This window comes from Microtus ochrogaster, chromosome 2 (assembly GCF_000317375.1).
Source record: "Microtus ochrogaster isolate Prairie Vole_2 chromosome 2, MicOch1.0, whole genome shotgun sequence".
Classification (NCBI taxonomy): Eukaryota; Metazoa; Chordata; class Mammalia; order Rodentia; family Cricetidae; genus Microtus; species Microtus ochrogaster.
The window spans coordinates 15,659,896-15,683,169 of NC_022010.1; the positions used below are offsets into that span (position 1 = coordinate 15,659,896).

Consider the following 23,274-nt stretch of genomic DNA (forward strand, 5'->3'; position numbering starts at 1 on the left):
TAGGCCTGTGTGAGCCCTTGGTTAGACTGTGGTAGGCCTGTGTGAGCCCTTGGTTAGATTGTGGTAGGCCTGTGTGAGGCCTTGGCCTCATCTCACGCAAGGATGTTGCTGTACTTTGTTGGATGTTGTTATGTTTGTTTATAAGTGGGAAAACTGAGGCTTGAGGGGGGAACTGGAGCTGTTCTCCCCTAGCCCCAGCTCCCTGGGATGGGACAACAGCCACTGTTTGGTTTGTCTCACTCCACTGTATTCTTAGAGTCCTCCATCCCTGTACAGTGACCCAGGCTCCAGGCTCCGCAGGAATTCTAGCTGAGCTGAGATCTAGTCTGTAGGCCACCAGACTGAGCCCTGGGCATTGACCCCCCTCTTCTCCACCCCGAACAGTCTCCTCTCAGAGGAGGGATAAATTAAAGAAGAAAGCATCTAAAGGGTACTTGAGGTACTGAGTCAGAGGGCTTAAGACCTGAGTTCAGATCCCCGGCACCCACAGACAAAGCGGATGTGGTAGAGCACGCACCTGTAGCCCAGTGCTGGGGAGCTGGAGGATCCACAATCCCTGGGGGTCTTTGACTAGCCAGTGTAGCTGAAGCAGTGAGCTCTGGGCTGGTGAGAGGCCCTGTCGCAAAGGAGGGGTGTCGTTCCTGAAGATGATGCCCGAGGCTGTCCTGTGACATACACACACGCCATACATGAAATGCATGTGCGCACCCCCCCTTCCGCCGCCCAGAGTCAGCATAGTGAGGTGCAGGAGGCTGCATAGAGAGGACGGCCTAGGTGGGGGCAGCTGGCCCTATTTGGCTCTTTTATTCAGGTTGCAGGAGAGGTAGTCACACCTCAGGGTGACAGAGAGGGATGTGACTCAGACGCTCCTTTCCAGGAAGGCCTGGAGCCAACAGCTAGCACCAGGCTAACCAAGGTCAAGGTCCCACTATGGGGACCTGAGTCTGGGAAGAAACGCAGCAGGGACTTTGAGAGTACAGGCGGGCCACCTCAGCCAATGCACAGCCCCCATGCCGACTTTCCCTGAGACCTTCTGGAGATCTGGAGGCAATGGTTGGCAGAGCAGTGTTAAGCCACATTCCTTCCATGGGCTCCAGGGAGGTTGTCCCTGTTCTTCAGCCCTGGTCACAGAGGCAGAGCCTCGCTGCACAGGCTGCCCTGTGTCTCCCCTCCCTGGCACCCCTGGCACCCTTCTGTCAGTTCCACTTTGGAGGAGCTAGTCATGGGAGTGGGGTCACCCTAGCCCCATATGCCACCTTCACTTGACTTGATGAATCTCCCAAAGTCCTAGATCTGGGGCCACATCTTGGGATTCTGAGAAGATGTGAATTGGGTGGGGGGGGGGTGTCACGCTTCAACCCAACCCCAGCATCATCAGAAGACATTTGGGGTGAGGGTATCCTCTGTGCTTGGTGTTTGGGGACTCCAGGCTTTGTGTCGGCCATGTGTGACTGTCTCCACAGCTACAGGTGGAGCCACGGATAGGCTGTGCACCATGATGGGGCAGAGGTTGCCCATGGATTTTGCTGTGCCCGAGAAGACCCCCGCCCCTTGAGGGGTGGAGCTCATGCCACCCTCACTAGCCTCAGCTTTCCGCTTAGTAAGGTAGGGATAGCAGTCTGGGTTGCGCTTTCCCCCTTCCAGGCAGTGAAGGCCTTAAACCCATTGTTTTGTGCTGGGGTAGGGGCATCTAAGGGCCTCACTGTTGAGACAAAGAATGTGGGACTTGGAGAAGCGTGACTCCAGTGGTGGCTGCTGGTGTCAGCAGCTCAGCCCCACTTCTGGGACCCAGCTAGTGATTTGCCAAGAGTGGGCCAACAGGACTGAGCCAAGCTCTTTATTGATAAAGTCACAGTGGGGACTCTGAGGCTTCCCTTTGCAGGGGTTCTGTTAGGGGGAGCTGATTGCTATCCTATTTTACAGACAGTGTAACTGAGGCAAGGCAGGGTAAAGCCCACTGTGCAAGGCCACCCAGCTATCCAGTGGCAGAATCACAATTCAAATGCATGTCTCCCCTCCGTAGGTGCCTCCGTGCCTCAGTTTACCTTTCCTGTAGTGGAGTCATGAGATCCCTCCTCTGCAGTGGAACTGCTCCAAACCTCAGAGGTGACAAGAACTCCGGTGCACTCTGGCAGTCTCAGCTTCCCTGTTCCTCCCTCACACCACGACTTGAGATCTTTACACGGATGGGAACTGTGTGCGGGGTGGTGAGCCTGGGGCGGCCGTGAGCGCGCGTGTGTTTGCAGCAAATATTTTATAATAGACAGGCCTCGTCTGCCACTTCTAAAAGTAGTGGGGGAAAAAAACCCACTTTGAGAAAATAAAAATAGCCCCATTGCCTAAGATGCTGAAGTCACTAGCTCGGCAGGGACAGTGAGCAAGTCCTGGGCTAGAGACTTCTGGGACAGATGCCTACACTGCTAGGGAACAAGTCCCCACGGTTAGCTTTTGGGCAAAGGGGCCACTTGTCCATATCTTCTCTCCTGAGACTCAGAGGGGTGCCTCCCATGAGATGTCCATCCTCCTTATTCTTTCCAGTGACTTCACAGTTGATCATTGCTCTGGCTGTGGCCATGGAGCTTCTATTTTGTGGAGTCCAATTGTGCCTGGTGAAATGGGAGCTTGGCTGGGCCTTTGTGCTCATCTTGAGCCAGAGGCTGCCAACCCTGTGCCTCCAGGGTTGAGCCTGAATTAGTGTGTATCTTACCGGGCCCCCATCACCGGGAGGAGATGGACGGAGAAGGGCTTCCTGGGTGACCTTGGGTTAAATAAGTATTGGCCACTGATGGATGCGGTGGCCAACAACATCACCACAGGAGCCTTGATCCTCCACATCACAGAGGAAGTTTGGTGGGAGGAGCCATCGGGCCCAGCAGAGCTATGGGGAAAGGGAGAAATGGGGAGACTGGTTCCTGGCCGCTGCCCTGTCATCCACAGCCAGGAGAGTCTAGATGAGGGTCACTGTCTGGGCCAGGAGGGGTGCTGGGAACCTGGATGTGAGATGCGTGCCTTTCCTGGGGGCTCCTAGTAGTGCCACCATCCAAAGCAGTGACAAGATGGTGGGGTTCTGTGGTGTGCGTCGGATTTGTCTGTGGACCAGAAGTTTGGATAGGTTTGTTTGGAGGTGGGGTAGAAACAGCTACTGAGTTGTTTCTGTGGCCCACATCACCTTGTGAGCAGTGGATCCTTGCTGAGGTCCTCTCCTGCCCTCAGGCGTTTCTCAGGGACAGCTTTTTTTGAACAGTCACTGTTGGTTTTCCTGGGGGAGCACAAAGCTCAGAGGAATTTGGGATCAAGCTCTGGTCAGTGACCAGCTGTGCGTCCCCAGGCCCGTGGCCTGCCCTCTCAGGGGTTTGGTTTTGTGTTGTTTGATCTTGGTCTTTGAAATGGAGAAAAGGATCCATGAGTCCCTGTTTTCCTTTCCTCATTTGTCAAGTGTCCTGTGACTGTCCACCTGGGCTGTCATGAAAGGCTCCCGGGAGGAATGTTCAGGGCTGCTCTGTAGTCATGGCCTTGCTTGCAGTGGGACTTTCCAAGCTACCAGTGCTGTATGAGGTCCCACACTTCACTCACGGTGGCCCCAGGAGGCTCATGGCCCCCGTCTACTGTGTTTGGGCACCGTTACTCTGTCATGTCCCTCCCAGTATCATTTTGGTTTTTGGGTTTTGTTTTTTTTTTTGCTTGCTTGTTTGTTTTTTTCAACACAGGGTTTCTCAGTAGCTATGGAGCCAGTCCTGGAACTTGGGCTTGAACAAGTTCAGACTGGCCTTGAACTCACAAGAGATCTGCCTGCCTCTGCTTCCTGAGTGCTAGGATTAAAGGCATGTGTCCCCACCGCCTGGCTTGTTTTGTTTTTTCCTTAGAAAAAGTCTGACTTTGTAGCTTTGGCTATCCTGGAACTCACTATGTAGACCAGGCTGTTCCCAAACTCACAGAGATTTGCCTACTTCTGCCTCCTGAGTTTTATGTCTCCCTCCCTCCCAAAATCTTGAAGCTACAGTTGGGGATACTTTGGACCAGCGGACTCCATACATTCTTGGTCAGATTACTGGCCCCAGATCTGGCCTGGAGAGAGGCCAGAGTGGAGCCTGGGAGTGAGGGTGGCCCAGCAGCCCCCATCAGGCTGAATTTCCTCCTGTAGGGTCTTAGATGCCTCTGGAGCCCGGTGGGAGTGCCTGGGGCATGGCTTATCCTGAGCACAGAGTTCCCTGAGTGAGTGTTAGTGCCCCTGGGCTCCCCATCAGCGGGAACAGCAGGAACAGCAGGAACGGCCCAGGGAGCAAAGCGTCATTGTTCCTGGAACTTGGTTCATACCCTTGTGACTTCTAGGGGCTAAGATAGAACCTTTCAGCATGGGCAAGGTGGAGATGAACCACACTTTATTCTGTAGCTGCTGACCTTGGCTCTCTACCCACCACCACTGCTGTCCTGGGCAACAGTCCCAGTGGCCTCCATGCTTGAATGATGGAGGCCAGGCCCCAGGCTGCTGCTATCCATGTGGTAGCTTGAGAATCTGAAAAGTAGACCCTCCCTTGTGCCTTCTCATCAGAACCCATCTTGACTTCCCTAGCTTCTTCTCCTGATATGCCCAGGAGGTTACTGTGGGGTCCTCAGCTGTGTGTGCCTCCTGAGCCCCAGGGATGGCTGTGTGCTGAGATCCACATTATTCTGGGCTGGGCCCAAGGGTCTTAGATACTCAGTCTCACCACCCGCCTCCCTTCTACCTCCTTTGCTGCCCCCCTTCTTCCCACACTGCTCCCCAGTCCCTCCCTCCCCTTCCCCCTCAGCCTGGGGCACTAGGGAGAAAACAAAGACTCTTGGATCTCTCTTTTTGGCTTTATTTATTAAAGAGAAACTAATATGGGAGACAGGCACAGGGCACCAGCAGCAGTGGGAGAGCTTAAAAATTATATTAATCATGGCAGCAGTAACGAATGCTTATGAACGTGTCTTGGATGCATGGGGGGTGCCCGATAACTGAGACACACTGCTGCGACAGGGATAGTGGGGAAGCGCAGGCTGGGGATCCCACACTCAACCGCACCCAGGGCCAGACTGGAAGCAGCCACAGGAGCCACATGCTGCTGGTCCAGGCACAGGCTTGGGGCTGTATGACGCCCAGGAACTTCACTGGGTCCCAGGAACAGTGCAGGCTCTTTGTGATTTTGTTGGGGTTCAGGTAGGCGTGCATTGGGGTTCAAGTGGGCTTGTGTTGGGATCCAGGGGTCCAGGTGAGCATGTGTTAGGGCTGAGGGGGCTCCCTTTCTTGTGTAGTTTGTACCCAGGGTTGGCATCTGGTGAGTTAGTTTCAGGAGCTGTTTTGTGGCATGAGCTACCGCCATGGTGGCCTGTGCACTTGACCTTTGTGCAGAGAGCTCTCACGCCACCACAGAGAGCAGGACTGCGGGGAAAACGCTGGGAGGAGCTGCTCTAGAGGGCCAGGCCTGTGTCCAGGGTCCTAAGCCTGGAGACTGAGAGTCCCCAGAGTATTGTCGGAGCCACAGAGCGATGTCCACTGGTGTTTCCATTGCCCCCCTGTTGTTCCACTAGGGTCTGACCTGGTAGCCCTTAGCAGGACAGGTAAAAGCCCAAAGCCCGTGTCACCGTCCTCCTGTTAGTGTGTCCTTGCTTGCTTCTATCTTTTCTGGTTCTCTCTGGCATCTGTGGGAGGAAGACCTAACCTCTGGGCTGTTGTTGCCCCGGTTGTTGGTTCATTCATCCTTCAACTCCCGGGATCTAGTGCTTTATTGCAGGCTGCCCTCAGGGAATCCCAGGATCGGATAGACTCAGACTGAGGCAGGTAGAGGAAGCTGACTTGAGCTGGGAGCTGGGAGGCCCAAGAGCTGTGGGTAGGTGCTTGGCTAGCCTAGAAGTCCGAGGCCAGCTGCCTGGATGGGGACAGCAGCCTGTGTTCCACGTCCCAATGAAGATGGGATCTAGGCTGTCCTGCTGGACATAGGATCTCGGGCCTCTCAGCTGGGGTACAAAGTGACATGGAGGCTTAGAGGTGACTGAGTATGTTTTGATGGGAGAAGGCAACTGGAGCAAAGGCCAGAGTCACAGCCCAGAGGGCCTGGGCCCCCAGGGTTGGAGCAAGGCCCCAGCTAAACTAGCATTTTGTGTCCTTTTCCTGGGGGCTCATTCACGTAGCTCACTCTGCTCTCTCAGGCCCTGTGTGGTCTCCTCTCTCATCTGAGCTGTTACTGGGCTCAGATTAGGCCCTATAGGGGGTGTGAAGTGAGATGGTATGCAAGTAGGGTGCTTTGTGGGTGGGTAATGGAGCCCCACTTTTCATCCCGCCCCCCACTGTCAGATCTCGCCACTTGAAAGCCAGTGTGTGTGGTACTAATGTGGAGAGCAGGGCTGAGATGCGATTGTGGGAAGAGTTGGGGTAACATTGGAGATTTGAGACTTCTGATTGCCCTGACCACTTTAGTGGGGCCTGCAGGAACAATGTAGGTGACCAGCGGGTCCCAGGGCTGGAGCCTGGGACACGGTACTTCGCGTCCCTTCGATGCCTGGCCCAGCTGGTGGTCAGTGCAGGGGGGAGGTGGCATCTAGCTGTCTCAAGAGCCAAAGAGGTAATGCCACTGCCTTTAAAATTAGAAGGAAGATGTTTGTTGCGGAGCAGAACCTGCGTCAGCTCTGAGTCCTGTGGGAAGGGCCGCTAGCAGCCTTTCGCATTTATTTTTGCACATTCTTTGCATGTGCCGAGGCTGCTGACGGCCCTCGCTCAGCTCGCTCTTGGAGGGGCTCACGCTGCCCATCCCTGCTGTCACCGGACGTGGCTGTATCGGTGGCTCTCGAGAGGACAGAGCTGCCCAGGGTGAGTGCAGGAGGATGTGGGGTGCTCAAAATTCAAGACAGTGTCCTTGTGTCTGTCCGTGTCCTGTCTACTGTGTGTGTAGGGGGGGGGGGTGGATGTGTGACTTCATGATTTTCTCCCTCGGGTCATGGCTCTGAGAATCACCTGCATGTGAGGTGGCATGGGGGGTCTTTGTCCCTGTGCATGTGTGTTCAGGGTTGTGGCTTTCAGGGTCTGCGCCTGTCTTCAGGAGGTGGCCATGGGTGTGGCTACATGCAGGTTTACACTCTGTGTGGCCTTGGGGAGACCCAAGTCTGTAATCGTGGTTCCCTGTGGCTGCAGGTATGTTGTGTGTGCTTTAGGGAATGGATGTGTGTGAGCATACACTATGTGCATGTACAAGGGTGTGTATAAGTGCCTTTGAACATGTGTGCACGCACAGGGTGCGTGAACAGTGCACTGTGTGGGTGCACAGTGCGTGAGCATTCTGGGTAAGTGATGGTTGGGCACACGTGAGCTGCATGTGTACGTGCACGTGGCATGCTTTTGGCTCCTGCCAGAGCGGAGATGCCATGGACCTGCCTGGCCTTGAAAGCTGGTGCAGGCTGAGGGGGACAGGCAGACTGCCCAGCCGGTCCTGGATGGAGCTGTGACTGTTCCTCTACCTGGCCCTGCTTGCCATCTGTGGTATTGTGGGTGCTGTGGCCTGTGGCTGACAAGGGCTGCCCTGTCCCCAGCAGCATCTCCAGAGACAGCGTCTCCGGCCCTGGAGATCATCAAGATGGCTCAGTCCTCTTTGGGATATAACCTCCCTATGCTTTTACCCTCCAGTTTCCCCTGCGTGGGTCTGCCCACAGTAGATCCTACCTTCTGCAGAGCAGGTGGCTGGATGGGAAGGGGGAATGTCACAAAGCGGAAGTCAGGCACCTTGCAAGGTGCAGCGAACCCAGCCTCTGGGTGGGTGTGCCTTCCAGTGCTGTGTGGCCTTGAGCACGTCAATTGGCCTCTCTGAGTCTCACTGCTTTGGCTGTAAAATGGAGTTGGCACAGTGCCTGGGCCGGTGGCTATTTCTCGTTTGTTACTGAGAAGACCTTTCTTGATCAGCACAGGTCTACATGGCCAACTGGTGTACCTTGTGTGTTCTAGCCATGTGTGATCCTAGCCAGGTCAGTCTATCCGTGCCTCGGTTTCCTTACCTTACTTAATTAAGTAGCATTATTAACTGTACCTACGTCTTGGTGATACTGTGAGGGTGTCTCCTCATTTTACATGAAAGGTTACAGAGCAGGCACTATTGTTGTTATTTCTGGAACAGTGGAATGCAGATTAAAACATCCCCAGCCTGAAAGCACTCCCATTGTTCCACTCGGCATGGATGCCTCTTCTCCGCAGCCCTGCCTGGGCTAGGCTATAGGCACCGGCAGCATGTCACGGGGGTGAAGGGCAGTGTCCTCGTGGGTGAGCCGATCTGTCCTCCTCTCTCCAGCAAACCGGCACAGTGGGTACACACTTGGCTGAAACCACCCTGGGCTGCAGCCAGGGGCAGGAGCAACTCACAGAAGGGACCCTGGCAGTGTTCACTCAGCCTTGGTTCAGCCACCTTCTGGCTTGCAGCAGTTGCAGCCACCCAGACTGTTGTGTGCTCCCTGCAGAGCTGACGTGTGAACGGTGGTGGCAGGCCTCAGAGCAGGGGTGGTGTGGTGTTGCCCGATACAATGCCCAGAGTCAACTGGCTCTGCAGCTACTGTGGGGTGCTTAGGCGCACAGCGCCATGCGTGGCCTGGGTGGGTGGCAAAGCCACAGACTCCCCACTTAATCCTGGCATCCAGGTTGCTGTTAAAGTCCTGTCTTCTCTAAGTGCTGGGTGACCTTGAGCCAAGCGCTTAACCTCTCTGGCACCCTCTCTAGCTGCTTACATTTTATTTTTTTAGTGTTTAAAAATCGGGTGTGTATATGCAGGCATGTGCACATGTCACAGGACATCTGTGGAGGTCAGAGGACAACTTTTGGGAGTCAGTTCTCTCCTGCCACCCTGTGTGAATCTTGGTGGTAGGCACCTTTGCCCACTGAGCCCTCTTGCTGGCCCTGCTTTACTCGGTTAACCTGGTGGATGACATAGTGAGCCCCTACTGTGGCCAAGGGAGCTGCTGGATTCAGGCCCAGCCTGGCAGCTGATAACAGGGTTATAACAGCGATCTGTGTCCCCCCCCCCACACACACCCTGCAGGCTGCGGTGGTACAGAAGTCACCAAACTACAGGTATAGATAGAGATAGAGATGTCTATAGAGATAGAGATAGAGATAGCCAGAGATAGAGATGTCATGAAAGGCCAAGACCAGGGTGTGGGTTAGAAGCCGGGGTGGGGGGGAGGAGGGGGGGGAGGTAACACCTTAGTAGCTGTCAGCTGCAGGACCCTCATTCATCCAGTGAGTGAGTTCTTCTGGGCTCTTCCTGATGCAAGGGGGCCTGTGTCAGCAACAGAGAGCTGATTTAGTACGCAGAACCCCTGTGGGTTTCTCAGGAACTGGGTCACGGTGAGGGAGACCCAGAGCTGCTCTCTCCTGTCATGGTTCAACTCTATGGATCTGTGTAAGGTGCTCTTCCTTAGTAGGTACAGTGAGTGTCACAGTACCACAGTGTCACACTGGAAGGACTCTCTGCCAGGGTGGTGAGCGGCTCGGAACACCTGTGCGTCCTTCTCCCACGAGTCCCCCCTTGGGCTGCATGACTGCTAGCGCCTAGCCCTTGTGGTTGTATCTTTAGTCTTTCGTGGGCACGATGAGGTCTTGTTCCATACCTGGCACCTAGCTCCATTGTACCCTGGCTGCATGGTGCTCCGTCACAGGCCAGGGTCTCTGATAGGCCACAGCTCCCCGTTTGATCCCAACCCCATGGCATAAAAATGCAGTAGGTGCTGAAGGAGCTCCTGTCGATGGGTTTCGAGCCTTGGGAAAGGCTTAGTTTAGAAGCCAGCCTCCTGGGGAGACCCAAGGGCATCCTAAACAAAACCCCTGAGCCATCTTTCTGAACTCCTCATGTATAGATGGGTCCCCATCTTTCCCGGGCTGAAATCCCAGCTCTTGCTCCTCAGTCTGTGTGATGTAAGACAACTTCCTTAACCTCTCTAAGCCTCTGCTTCCTCGTCTATAACATTCACGTTTATGTCTAAGGAAGGAACTGAACGCAGGGCTGTGGACCCCAGCATGGCTGCCGTTTGGTTACCAGGTGCAAAGACAGTGCTAAACTCCATTCTGCTTTGTGGAGGAGAGAGTCCGGGGTGAGCCCCCGGAGACACACCCAAAGTCAGAGTAGGACGCTCACCTGGCCTCCCAGGCAGCCCCCACTCTAAATCTTGGGTCTCCTGCTGGGACTTGGCCCTTGGGGGACAGTAGCCCTGCAGTAGGGCGGGGACAGTGTGAGTGGGTGCCAACACCAACGTCACCGTCACTGTGGCTTTGCTTACAGCACTCTGCGCCTCCCAGCCTGACATTTTGTGACCTTTCTCCTCCCCCAGCTTCTGCCCTTAGCTGCTCAACCCAGTGGTTCAGCATTGTCCCCAGATAGCCTCAGGGCCACACTGAGGGTTCAGGTGCAAAGAGGCATGCCCCCCTTCTTTCTGTCCAGCACCTCAGAAATATTGGGGGTGATTGAAAGGAAATGTTGTTTTAGCTACAGTGAGGTGAAGTCTGAGGTCCTGAGCGATTGTGTGGTCTTGGGGGTCCCTCTCCGGTGGCCTTGGGGGCCCCTCTCCAGTTCATTTGAGTTGATAGGTGATGGGTATTGATTTCTCTCCTCCCTGCAAGGGCTGAGGAGGTGGTGACTCAGCAGAGGGGGATGGTTTGAAATTCGGGACTAGGCTGGAGGGGGGGGTGAGCAGGATGTTCTCCCCTCTTCAATGGTTGTCATCATTGGGGAAGGACTCTGGATCCAGCAGGAGCTTGCCCTTGTCTCCTCCCATCAAAGTGATGAAGTGCCATGGCTTTGCCTCCCTGTGACTCAATTTTCCCGTCTGCATGGTGGGCGAGCACTTATGCCTACTGGGTGAGCCATGCAGGGGACAGAGGGATTCTGACTGCAGCCATGGCGCTGGCGGCTCACCCCAAGAGCTTTCATTCATGTGTGTGGTGCTGCGGTGGGCCTGAGGCCTCTCCCTTGCTAGACAAGAGGTCTGCCAGCAGGCTTCACCGCCCCCCCAGCCCCAGTAAGGAGTTTGAGGTGCTGCTAGACTGGTATAGTCTATGGGACACCAGAGGAGAGGGCTTGGGGGTGGGTCTCAGGCAATTCTAGAGAACTTCCTGGAGGAGGCTTTTGAATGACATCATGTGACCGAAAGGGGTTGTGTCAGACACGAATAGATAGGGATGCATAGAAGTCTCAGGAGACGCAGGGGGACAACGATTGTCCACTGGGGCCAGGTCGGAGGAGAGGGATGGGACAGCGGGGTCAGGGAGAAGTAAGGAAGTGACTGTAAGTTATGGAGCGTTGCTGGGTCAGCCACCCTTGTGAAATGGTCAGTGGACAAGCTACGGTGACAGCTGCACCACCACCGTCTTCCCGTGGGCACCAGCCCCATGCCCCACACAGTGCCGATGACAGCTTATCATGCCATGGGAACCATGACCCATTGATAGTGCCCAGGGTTGGACCCTGGTGAACCCCCTCTGTCCTGGCCTACAGGCCCCTCACTGGGCCCTGGGTCTGATTTTCCAGGTCTCCTCTGTGACAGACTCCTGCTCCCCAGGGCTCCCGCCTGACCGAGCGGGGCAGTTTTCATACAAGTATCACTCACGATTCTTATCTGCAGCTACATTTTGTTGTTCCCTGCGCTGGGCCTCACCTGAGCAAGGCCAGAAGCCTCCAGGGTTGCAGGGGCTGCTGCAGTCACCCATGCAGGAGTGGGTCTGCCTTGAAAGACCAGAGCAAACAGGAAGGGAAGGTCAGGGCCTGGCAAGAAGTCACTTCTTAACTCTTGATGGTGAAATGGCTGCCAAAAACACTCACAGAATATCAAAAAGAACTGAGATAGGAATTCCCCAGAGTCCCTGTGTGTTTGGGTTCCACCTCATCACAGAACCAAGGGTGACTGAGAGCCACCCGGACATTCAGTCCCTGTTCAACCCCAGTGGGACTCCGTTGACTCCCATGTCCCCAGTGCGGAGTCTGTTTCTGCTCCATCTAGTTACCTCCACCCCTGATTTACTCGGTGCTGTGCGGGATCAGCTCAGGGTCCTTGCATGCTAGGGCAGGCACCCTCCCAGCAGCGCCACCTCCCAGCCCCCAGGCTTGGTTCTTTAAAACCCTGACCCTTTGGGTGTGCACCGACCTTTTTGCTCTGGAGGCCGGCTGTCCTCTGTGGCTGTAGCTTGTGTATTTTGGGCACCGATGTTGGAGGAGGGAGACAGTGTCTTCCTGGCACCCTGACAGGAGGTGCCACTGTCAACCCATCCCCACCGTGACTGATACTGACTTGATGTCAACTGGTCTCTCCCCTGAAGGGTTAATCATTCTCCGTGTGTGATCGGTAAGTCTCTCGTGGGGGGGGGGGGCATTTGGAGGCTTGCTCAGAAGTTTAATGGTGACCCCACTGATTTTAGCATCCAAGATACCCCTCGCCTCAGTGACTGTGGTGTGCCACATGGCAATTTTCTGATTCCCATATCCCTTTATATTGATGAGTTGATGATATTTCTCTCCCCTTCCGGGTGTTTGTTGAATACAGATGCTGAACATTAGAACCAGGCTCCCCATGCTTGTATGACAGGCACGTTGCTGAGCCAGCCCCCCTCTTTCTTCCGTCCCGTCTCTGTGCCTCCTTCTAAAATTTGAGACAAGGTCTCAGTGTCGCCCAGGCTGGCATCAGACTCCCTGTGTGTCTGTCCTAGGTGGCTGTGAGCCCAGGCCCTGAGCTGACAGGTGTGAGACTGTGCCCAGCTTTTCCTCTCGTTCTTTTTCCCTCCACAGAAGCCAGCCTGTTCATCCCACGGGAGCTCCCTCCATTGGAGGTGACTGAGCAGGCTCCCCCTGGGGTCTCCTGTGAGCTCCTGTTCACACATCTGGGCAAGTGCTCAGTTGGCTCAATACTTTGGCGAGAACCCCTGGCAGTGGCCACTTGGTGTGGCATCGGTAGGTGCCCCAGGTCTAGCATTGAGAGCTCGTAGTTGTCACCGTGAGCTGTTCACTGTTGAAGTCCCTATCCTGTGCCTTTAGTCCTCATCAGCAGCCTCTGCTGGGTCTGCAAACTCATTCACCAGCGCCACCTCTTGCTCTTAGCTCTGGGACATTTCTATGGAGATAGTGGCCCTCAGTGCCTATCAGCTCCTGCAGAAACAGGGGAGGAGTGTTCAGAAGGAAGGGCAGGCACTTGTCTCCTCCCCATCACCCACCATTGAGTGTCCTGCTTTGCCGACCTTCTGCAAAGATGTCCAAGGAAATATTTAAAAATGTTGCCAGCAGCCGGGCAGTGGTGGTGCACGCCTTTAATCCCAGCACTTGGGAGGCAGAGGCAGGCGGATCTCTGTGAGTTCGAGACCAGCCTGGTCTACAAGAGCTAGTTCCAGGACAGGCTCTAAAACCACAGAGAAACCCTGTCTCGAAAAACCAAAAAAAAAATGTTGCCAGCAGCCCTGGAGTGGGAATGTGTGGGGCCGGCCACTTCCACTATCACTGTCTACACCCATGCTCTGGTTGTCACACCCTCTCTGGCACTTGGGGTCCTTACTTCTTGGCTCTGGACCCTCTGGGCTTGCAAGTGGCCTTGGGACCTTCCTTGCTTTCTGGAAGGACACACTGTTCCAGGCTCCATGGGTTCATTCCTGCAGCAGTTCGGGGCTACAGTCACAGTGGCCCTCAGGGGACAGTCGGGGTGCGGCAAGTGGGAGATTGACACTTGGGTCCCGTCTTCCTCACTCTGGCCCAGGGTGTGTCCCACCAGTCCCGTTCTTCACCTCCACTCCCCTCCTCTGTCATCTTCCCCAGGACATGCTGGGCCATCTCCCTACCTCCCACTTCTGACTTGGGCCTGGCCTTATCCCCAGAGAAGATCTGAGAGCTCAAGGCATCACGTGAGTCAGGCCCTCACCTGTGGTCCCTTGGTCATGTGTGACTCTTACTGTGGGTCTCTTTCTGGTACTGTTCAGCCCAAGGGGCTGCTCACTGTTTCTGCCTTTCTGTATCTAAGGGGCCTCTTCTCCCCTGACCAAACTCAGACCAGAAAAAAATGACATGTAATATCCCTTCACCAAAGCGACTTAAAAATTAATACGGGCCTCCGTGTGCCACCCCGCCTCCACACGAGCAGCTCGTGCTCTCTGTTTGAGATTAAAACTCACATTTCATTTTTATATGCTGTGCTTAATCCAATAATGATTTTGCGTTGCAAACGGCAATAATATCTCTCAGCATAGTTAATCAGACTAGACTTAATGCTGTCACTATTTATTAACCTTTGTTGAAAAGCAAGAAGTTTCTCTCTGATCTGCGATTGTTGGTCTTGTCAGAATCTATCAAGTGAGAAAACAGTTTTGGCATTCATTAAAACGGCGCAAATCCCGAAATGACAATCAGGGCTGGGTGGGATCTAGTGCGTGAAATCCGCACCATGTTTATCAGGATGGCTGAGGAGCGTGGTAGTGGAGAGGCATGCAGGATGGTGGGGACCCAGCCCTAGAGTCCTCCTGACTAAAATCCTTTTCCCAGGAGTTGAGGGAGGGAGGGCGGAGGATGGAGACTGAGCCACTGGGTGTCAGCTGTCCTGCCATTCCTTAAGACGCTAAGCTGTGTGTGTCTCTCATCTCCACGGCCTGCGTGAGTCTGGGGAGATGGCACAGCGGGGAAAGCGTCTCTCTTCAGAGGTGGAGACCTGAACGTGGGCCCTTGAACCCATATAAGAGGGTGTGTGTGTGTGTGTGTGTGTGTGTGTGTGTGTGTGTGTGTGTGTGGCCAACCTGACCTGCTTGGTGAGTTCCAAGTGCATGAGAGACCTTCTCTCAAAAAACAAGGTCATTGGCACCTGGGGCTTAGTGCAGGGGTGGAGGGGTCCCAGTGTTCTCAGTGGAACTGTGTAAGGAGGGAGGGACCTTGCGGGAAATCCCCCAGCACCTGGGAGTTGAGCAGGCCTGAGTGTCTTGAAACTGCCTCTCTGGAAAGTTCCCAGGTGAGGCTGATGCGTGGGTCTGTAAGCCCCAAGAAGTTATTGGTTTGGAGTTTTGTTAACCTTGCTGAGATGTCTCTGCTGGGCCATCCACTGATCCTGGTTGGCAGCTGGATTAGGATGGTTTGTCCTGGGACCTTGCTGGCTCTGGCACCTCATTTACTTCCTGCTGGCTCTTTTCTGAAGCCACCCGGCCCCACTGCACTTCAGCATTGTTCATACCCTTGCTGACCAGCACCGGGATAGCCTCCTAATGCAGGTCCCCATCAGCAGGGCACAGTGAGGCCGAGAGGTACCTAACAGGTTCCAGGGCCGTGAGGACGCTGGTGGTTGCCATGTCAGGCAGAAGACTTTGCCCATTCACCTGGCTGAGTCCTGAAGGGGCAACCCGGTGCCCATACCTGTTCCCCTGATAGGAAACTGACTTTGAGAAAAAGGGAGCCTTCCACCTTCTGCAGCATCCAAAGGAAGGTGGGCTTTCAGGGCTCCCCTTTAGTCCACTTCTGAGAGCTCCTGCCTTTGGCGTCCCTCTCCAGTCTTCGCTTTTCAAAGATGGCTTAAGAAGAACCAACTGGGGGCCGGAGATGTGGCTCAGTTGATGGATGGCTTGTCTAACATGTGCGAGGCCCCAGCCCAACACAGCCATGGTAGTGCACACTTGTAATCTCAGCACACAGCCATGGTAGTGCACACTTGTAATCTCAGCACGGTGTTACTCTTCAGTTCCGCAGGGACTCAAGTTCAGAGTCATCCCTGACTACACAGTGCACTTGACGTCAGCCTGAGCTACCTGAGACCCTGTCTCAAAACAAAACCAAAAGCCTGGAGGGACAGTTCACCTGCAAGGTAAAGGCAGCAGGCATTCTGGAGTTGCCTGGGGCATCCAAGGTTGGTGACTGTCACGTGGACCTCTCCCAGGACCGAGGAAGCCTCTGCCCCTGTGAGAGGAGGCCGAGCGCGGGTGTGGTTCATTATCTGGAAGAACGAGGGGAGGAAGGGAATGTTATAATTCAGAGCTCTCCCTTGCTTCAGATTGTGGAGGAGCTCAGCCTGGTGCAGAGGGTGGGAGCTTCTGGAATTAAGGAAGCTGCCTCTAACTGCGCCAAGATCAATGCCGGCTGCAGCACAAAAACTACCTTTTATTTCTGCCTTGCAAAATCAAGGCCTGCACGCACTCTGGGAGGCAGCATGCTGGGATAGCAGGGCTCTGGGATCTGCCTGTACCGGGAGAGGAACCGCTTCTCCCCTGTGGAGGTGGGACCTCAGGACTGCAGAGACCTAAAGGGCACCAGGATGCTCCCAGCAGCACTTACAGTCTGTGCTCTCTTCTGGGCCCTGAGAAACATCTTGCCACCTCTGAAGGCTAAAAGAAGCCATGCTGAGGAAGCCCGTGGGTTTCAGCTGCACAGGGTCTCTCGTGTCTTCTGTCTGTTCCGTACAGTATTTCAAAGGTTTATTTTAGTTTTTAAAAATGAGATGTGTGTGTACACATATGTGTATGTGAGTACAAGTTTTCATGGGGCGCAGAAGAGCATCCGATCTCCTGGATCTAGTTCTAGGTGGTTGTGAACCACCCAATGTGGGTGTAGGGAACTGAACTCAGGAACTCTGTGAGAGCACGAGGTGTTCTAAACCACTGAGCTATCTCTTCTGCCCCCACTTTAATATTTATTATATGTTATTTGTGTGTATGCATGTGTGCGTATGAGCATGTATGTGCACCTGTGTGTGCTTGCATGTGTACACTTGTATCGAGGCCAGAAGACAGCATACGGGAATCAGTTCTCTCTCTCTGTCAGTTGGGTCTTGGGAATTAACCTCAGGTCAGCGTGCTTGGCTGCAAGTGTCTTTACCCCATCCATCTTGCCAGGTGGCTCTAAGGCCACTTGGTTCTAAGATGTAGCATGGCCCCATGTCCGTAGGCACTGAGGTGTAGGGTAGCATCAATTGTTCACCTGGCTGAGCTCAGCAAGTCTGCAGTCCCGGCCACAGTGCTTGGCACTTTGGGTCATCTCTCAAGGAGGTCATGTGTGAGGCACATTTGGAAGGATGGAGCTCGCCAGGGATGGAGGAAAAGGAAATCCTCATAGGTAAGAGGAACAGCATCAACCAAGGTCCTGGGGCATAAAGGAGCTGGTTTGGAACTTGATGGAAGCCTGTAGGCAGGATGGTGGAGGGGGCGGGCAGTGAGGGCAGGTGAAGAGTGCCGAGTTCTAGATGGGAATTGGGGAGGAACTTGGGGTTCTGAACACCCGACTCGGGCTCTCCCCAGCACGTGGTGGGAATGTCTAATCAGGGCTCGGACACTGGGGCGGTTGGATTGTCACACCCATTGTTTGTTTTCATAAACTGTGACCTTTGACACCCCCATTCCCTTGTATTTAAACCCTTTCCCTTTTCTGTTTGAGTCTGTCGCGTGCCTCAAGTTCTCTGCGTCTGTGGTGTGAGGGAAGGTTTGAGGGTCCTTGTCATGTCTTAGGTGGACTTCCAGCTTAAGGATCGTTTTTAATTTTTTAAATGTGTTTTGCCTGCATGTGTGCCCGTGCCCCACTTTTGTGCCTAGAGCCTGTAGAGGCTGGAAGGGGGCATTGGATCTCTTGGCACCAGAATTGCAGTTGGTTGTAAGCTGCCTTGTGGGTGCTGGGATGGAGCCCAGACCCTTTGCAAGAGTCGTTAGTGCTCTTAAGTCATCTCTGTGCCGCCCCTGGACATCTGACTTCAACACTGTGTGCCTTGGCTTCTCTCTTCCAAGGTGAAGTAAGCCTCTGTGTATGGGTTGTTGCTTCCTACGGAGACGCCTGTCCACCCTCCCTGCAGGCACCAGGTAGTACTGTCCACCCTTCCGGCAGGCAGCAGGTAGCACCCTGGAGCTTCACAGAGGGTCTGGCTTGAGTTAATGTCTTCAGCTTTGCTCTCCCATTTCAAGACTTCTCTCAATAGTCTGCGTCCTTTGCATTTTCATGTGAATTCAGAAATTGGCTTTTTTGTTTCTTCTACCAACCAACCAGAGTGGGCCCAAGGGGGCTGACAGGGGCTGACCGTATGGACTCACGACTCTGGAGAAAGCAGAAGTGAAGACCCACGTAGTCGTTCATCCATGAATGCCGATGCGTGGCATTCCCCTTTCTCCCCTCTCATCCCAGCTCCTCTTAGTCCACTGGAGTGCCTGCGTAGATCCTTCCTCTGCTCCGCCCTCTGCCCCCCCCCCTTCCTGGCACTGATTCTTCACATCGTGACATTTTACATCTGTCGCCTCCAGAAAACCATAAGCTCCTGAAGGACAGAGGGACCAGCTCTCTCTGGTTCATGGACTTGAACCCTGGGAGTTTCCCGTGCCTGTTTATGAAGGAGTGAGTGAGTGAATGAATGAAGGATAAAGTCCCTTCTCGTCCTCTGCCGTGCACCTGTGCCTTGCTGGTTATGTCATCCCCAGTTCCATCTACTCCTTAGTGTCTGTCTGCAAATGAGTAACAGACTCCTCTCCAACCCATTTGGCCTTGTGCTTCATGCTCAGCTCCGGCTGCCGTGTGTTGCACCTTGAGAGTCCGTGATCAACTGCCAGGCAGGTGTGTAATTGTAGTTTTTACATTTATGGATTTATTGTATGTATGTGTGTACATGTGTGTGCGTGACTGTATCTGTGTTTGCCTGTGTATGGAGGTCAGAAGATAGCTTGCAGGAGTTGGTTCTCTTCATCCACCATGGGGTTCTAACTTGGGCTGTCAGGCGTGGCAGCAAGCACCTTTTTGCGAAGAGTCATCTTGCTGGTCTCATTGTAGGCGGTGGTGATAATACAGACCTTTAATTTCTTTGGTTAAAAAAAAAGTACCATTTTCCAGTGTTGCTTAGAGCACTGGGAAAACCAGCCGTGGGTCTTGATCAAATTAGGTTCCCCTGGTGAGTGGGAAGGGCTGAGTCTACAAGATGTCGACAGGTAGGGAAGACAAGCGATGCACCCACCCCCGCCCCGTCCTGAAGAACCACAACATAGGGCATCGTGTTGGTGACTAATTGGTTTGTGGACATGACTGGGCTAGAGAGATTTCATTGTGCTTTTGATCCTGAGTCGATATGGAGGCCGGGTGTTAATGAAGTCCCCTGGGCAAGGACTGTAAGGAAGACTGTAGGAAGAACTTTCTGAGAAGACTGGAGGTGGCCAGGCTGCCAGCATGGGCTGCAGAATGTAAGGATTCAGATAGAGGCAGTGGGATTGGGAAGGTGGGGTGCTGCATGGGAGCCCTGGAGGGGGATACTGGGGGACCCTCTGAGCTGATTCCCTAAGTTAACTAAGACCGAGGAGAAACTTGCATGGGGCTCCCTAGGAGCCGAGGGAGGAAGATGTCACGCAGTAACATTCACCCTGTTGGAGTTGGTATTTCCTCTTGACATGGTATTCCCATGTCAGTTGCCGAACAGCCTGGAAAAGCAGAGGCAGCAATGACCATTGTTCTCCCCAAATCACAGATCGGCAAATCGAGACTGCTGCCCAGCCTGCTGCTTCAGCTGTAACCAGGAAACTTCTCTGATACCAGCCCGACTGTCTTTGGTGATTTATTTAATTGGCTCTTATTTGTGAATCCAGAACCAAAATGATACCTCTCTTCATGAGGGGCTGGAGAGGTGACTCAGAGGTTAAGAGCATTCTCTGTTTTTCCAGGTTCAATTCCCAGTACCCACATGGCAGCTCACAACTGTCTGTAACTATAGCTCCAGGGGATCTGACACCTTCACACAGACATACATGCAGGCAAAACACTAATGCACATAAAATAAAAATGAATTAATCATTTAAAAATATTTAAATGGAGAAAAAAAATGACACCTGAATCCACAGAGAACAGTGTTGCCTCAGGCCCAGGGCATAGCAGGACACCTGGTTATTGTGCAACTGGCCGGTTGTCATGAGACACTGAAAAGGAAGCCGTGGGGCCGCAGTGGGTTGGCCCGTATCAGGCCACACTGGGTGACGCTTGTGAGAGTCACAGCAGACAAGGTTCCTTCTCAGGCTGACTCAGGTGACTGGACTACCTCCCGGTGATTGCTGGAAGCTCCTGTTTTCAGGATCACTGGTCCGTGTTGTATCTACTAGTGTGTTCATTTGATTCTGTGGTACATAGCATGAGGGACTCCATCTTGCTGCTTTGGTCCAGCCTGCTGGGTTCTCACATAGAAGGTTAGTCCCAACCCGTGGTCTCCCAACAACATTGCTTGAGGAAGTAAAACTCTCTGTTGTTTGTTTGCTTAGCCAACCTGGACTCTGCAGAGGGCCTGGTAGGTGGGTATTCAGATATCTGGAGGGCGAACAAATACATTTGAGGAACTGAGGTCAAAGGTTAAGAAGGGCTTCAGCTGGTAGGGACTGTCCAATCTGGAGAGGCCAGGGGAGCCAGCACACCCATGTGACCCTGACGCTTTGTAGTCTGAGGCAGGGGCATCACAGGTGGAAATACACTTGTGTAGTTTCTGTGTCAACTCATGTTCACCAGGTAGGGTAGGCTGGACCATGATGCTTCCAGAAGCCCTCCTTTCCTGGAGCTCTCAAATGGCTCTCAGCAGAGATGGGGACACTGGATGCCGGGTGTGGTCTAGGGGAACATAGCGGAGAGTGCTGGGTCAAGCCACCTGTTTTGGGCTTCTACTGCTGCAATAAAACAACATGGTCAAAAAGCAAACTGGGAGGAAAGGGTTTATCCGGCTTACTTAGGGCAGGAACCTGGAGACAGGAGCTGATGCAGAGGCCGTGAAGGGGGCTGCTTACTAGCTTGCTTACCCTGCCTTGGTCAGTCTGCTTTCTTAAAGAACCCAGGACCAACAGCCCAGGGATGGTACCACCCATCATGGGCTGGGCCCTCCCCCATTGGTCACTAATTGAGAAAATGCCTTATAACTGGATCTCATGGAGTCGTCTCCTTAGCTGAGGCTCATTCCCCTCTGATGACTCTAGTTGGTGTCAGATTGACTCAGAACCAGCACCTGTCATTCCATACGGGCTGTATCGTGCCATGGTGAGGAAAGAGCCTATACGTGCTTTGGTGAGCTCATGCCTCACAGCGTATCCCTCATTCGTGGGTGTCACTCACCACAGTGATGGAGCAGCTGCTGCCAGCTCTGATACAGCGGTCGCCATGCTAGAATTCTGGAGACTTCTACGGTCTCGTGCCAACCATAAGACTCTTCATTCGTGCTTCACATCTGTGTTCCCAGTCACGTGGCGTCACTCATCCCCAAGGAGGCAGTGGAGGCAGAGACCTGAAGCTCTGTAGAGATATTCACGTCTGCCATGTGCACTGGTAAAAGAATATGTCATCTGATTCCACAGCAACCCTGAGAAGAATACTGGTAAACATAGCTGACGCCGTGCCACGTGCTCTGTGCCGTTTGCCGGGAACAGCATGCTTAGCCCCATCCAATCACCCCATCCAAGGTGCTGGAATAATTCCCATTTTACAGATAAGAAAATAGAGGCTCAGAGAGGTAAAGTTACTTGCCCAAAGTCACACAGCTAGGAAGTGGTAGACACAGTGTTTGAACCTGAGCCATTTTGGCTACAGAATCTATAAGGTATTAACCCATTTGCTGATGGAGAATATTGAGACTCAGTTAAGCCCCAGCTGTCCCTTGTCATCTTGCCCGGAGTCTCCAGTAGGAGAAGTCCCTATTCCATTTGGGCAGTGGGGGTTATCAGCCATCCCTCCTGGGTCTCTCTTGGGTGGGCTCCTCAAAATCCTTAGCTCTGAGTTCCTGAAGTTCCCTGTACCATGCCTGCTTGGTAAGGCCAAGACTTTCTTTTGGTGTTTCTAGTCAGGGTTTCTCTGTGTAGCCCTGAAACTTGCTGTGTAGACCAGGCTGGCCTCGACTCACAGAGACTCGCCTGCCTCTGCCTCCTGAGTGCTGGGATTAAAGATGTGCGCCACTGCTGCCCAACTGAGCCAAGACTTTTCAAATCCATCACTCAACCCAGACATTAGTAAGGATTAAATGACAGAGCTGGAGAGGTGACTTAGCGGTTAACAGCCTGGGCTGTGCTTGCACAGGACCGGAGTTCGGTTCCCAGCCCCTTAGGTGCTAACAACCACCCGTGACTCCTGTTTCAGGGGATCCAATACTTCCAGCCTCTGTGGGCACCTATGCTCACATGCCTAAGACCTTACACACTTAGGATGCACATATTAAATATACATATCTTAGAGAGTTACATGATACAAATACGTCAGAGTTTAGTAACCTGCTTTATCCAAAGGGACACAGTTGAGGGCAGCAGCAGCTGTCCAAAAACCTCGGGTAGTATTAACCCCATATGGGCTGGTTTTTTTCCCATGTATACAAACCTGGAATGAATTTAATTTTTATAATTCAGGCATGACAGGGGATAAACTAACAATAAAGTAAGATTTTTGTGACAACATCCCCTGAAACCAGGAAAGCAGGCTGGGGAGTGGCCAGCCAGTAAAGCGTGAGGGACCAGCATTTGAGCTCAGCAGCCACATAAAAAGCAGGTACAGGGTTGTGGGCCTAAAATCCCAAAGCTGAGGGTGGGCAGGCAGGCAGGCAGGCAGGCAGGCAGAGAGACAGGAAGGTCTGTGGGGCTTACTGAGCAGGCTATAGCTGAATTGGCAGGCTACAGGTTCCACAAGAGACTCCGTCTCAAAATTGGTGTGGAGAGCGCTGGAGGAAAGTGCACACCTCCTGCCGTCAGTGCACACACGTCCATGTGCTGGAGGAAAGTGCACATCTCCTGCCGTCTGTGCACACATGTGCATGCATATATATATATCCTGCTGTCTGTGCACACATGTCCATGTGCATATATATCCTGCTGTCTGTGCACACACATGTCCATGTGCATACATACATCCTGAGGTTTGAGCACACACATGTCCGCGTGCATACATTCATCCTGAGGTTTGTGCACACACGTCCACATGCTGGAGGAAAGAGCACATCTCCTGCCGTCAGTGCACACACATGGCCATGTGTATGCACATATCCTGCCGTCAGTGCACACACATGGCCATGTGTATGCACATATCCTGCCGTCAGTGCACACATGTCCACATGCATACATATATCCTGAGGTCTATGCATACACATGTCCATGTGCATACATATATCCTGAGGTCAGTGTGCACCCATGTCCATGTGCATATCCTATGGTCTGTGCACACACATGTCCATGTGCATGCATATATCCTGAGGTCTATGCACACACATGTCCATGTGCATGCATATATCCTGAGCTCAGTGCACACACATGTCCACATGCATGCACATATCCTGAGGTCTATGCGTACACATGTCCACGTGCATACATATATCCTG

The 23,274-nt window shown here is 53.4% G+C and overlaps 1 protein-coding gene across 6 annotated transcripts in view; it reads left to right on the forward strand.

Annotated features, from left to right (window-relative positions):
• Cux2 (cut like homeobox 2) overlaps window positions 1–23,274 on the forward strand; it is a 179,064-nt gene that overhangs the window by 37,749 nt on the left and 118,041 nt on the right. Inside the window, exon 1 of one of the 6 annotated variants that reach the window (XM_026784998.1) lies at window positions 6,701–6,826. The exons of the other annotated variants lie outside the window; for them this stretch is intronic. The gene's annotated coding sequence lies outside the window, so the exon portion shown is untranslated. Of the gene's footprint in view, window positions 1–6,700; window positions 6,827–23,274 lie in introns of those variants that run through there. 6 annotated transcript variants of the gene reach the window in all.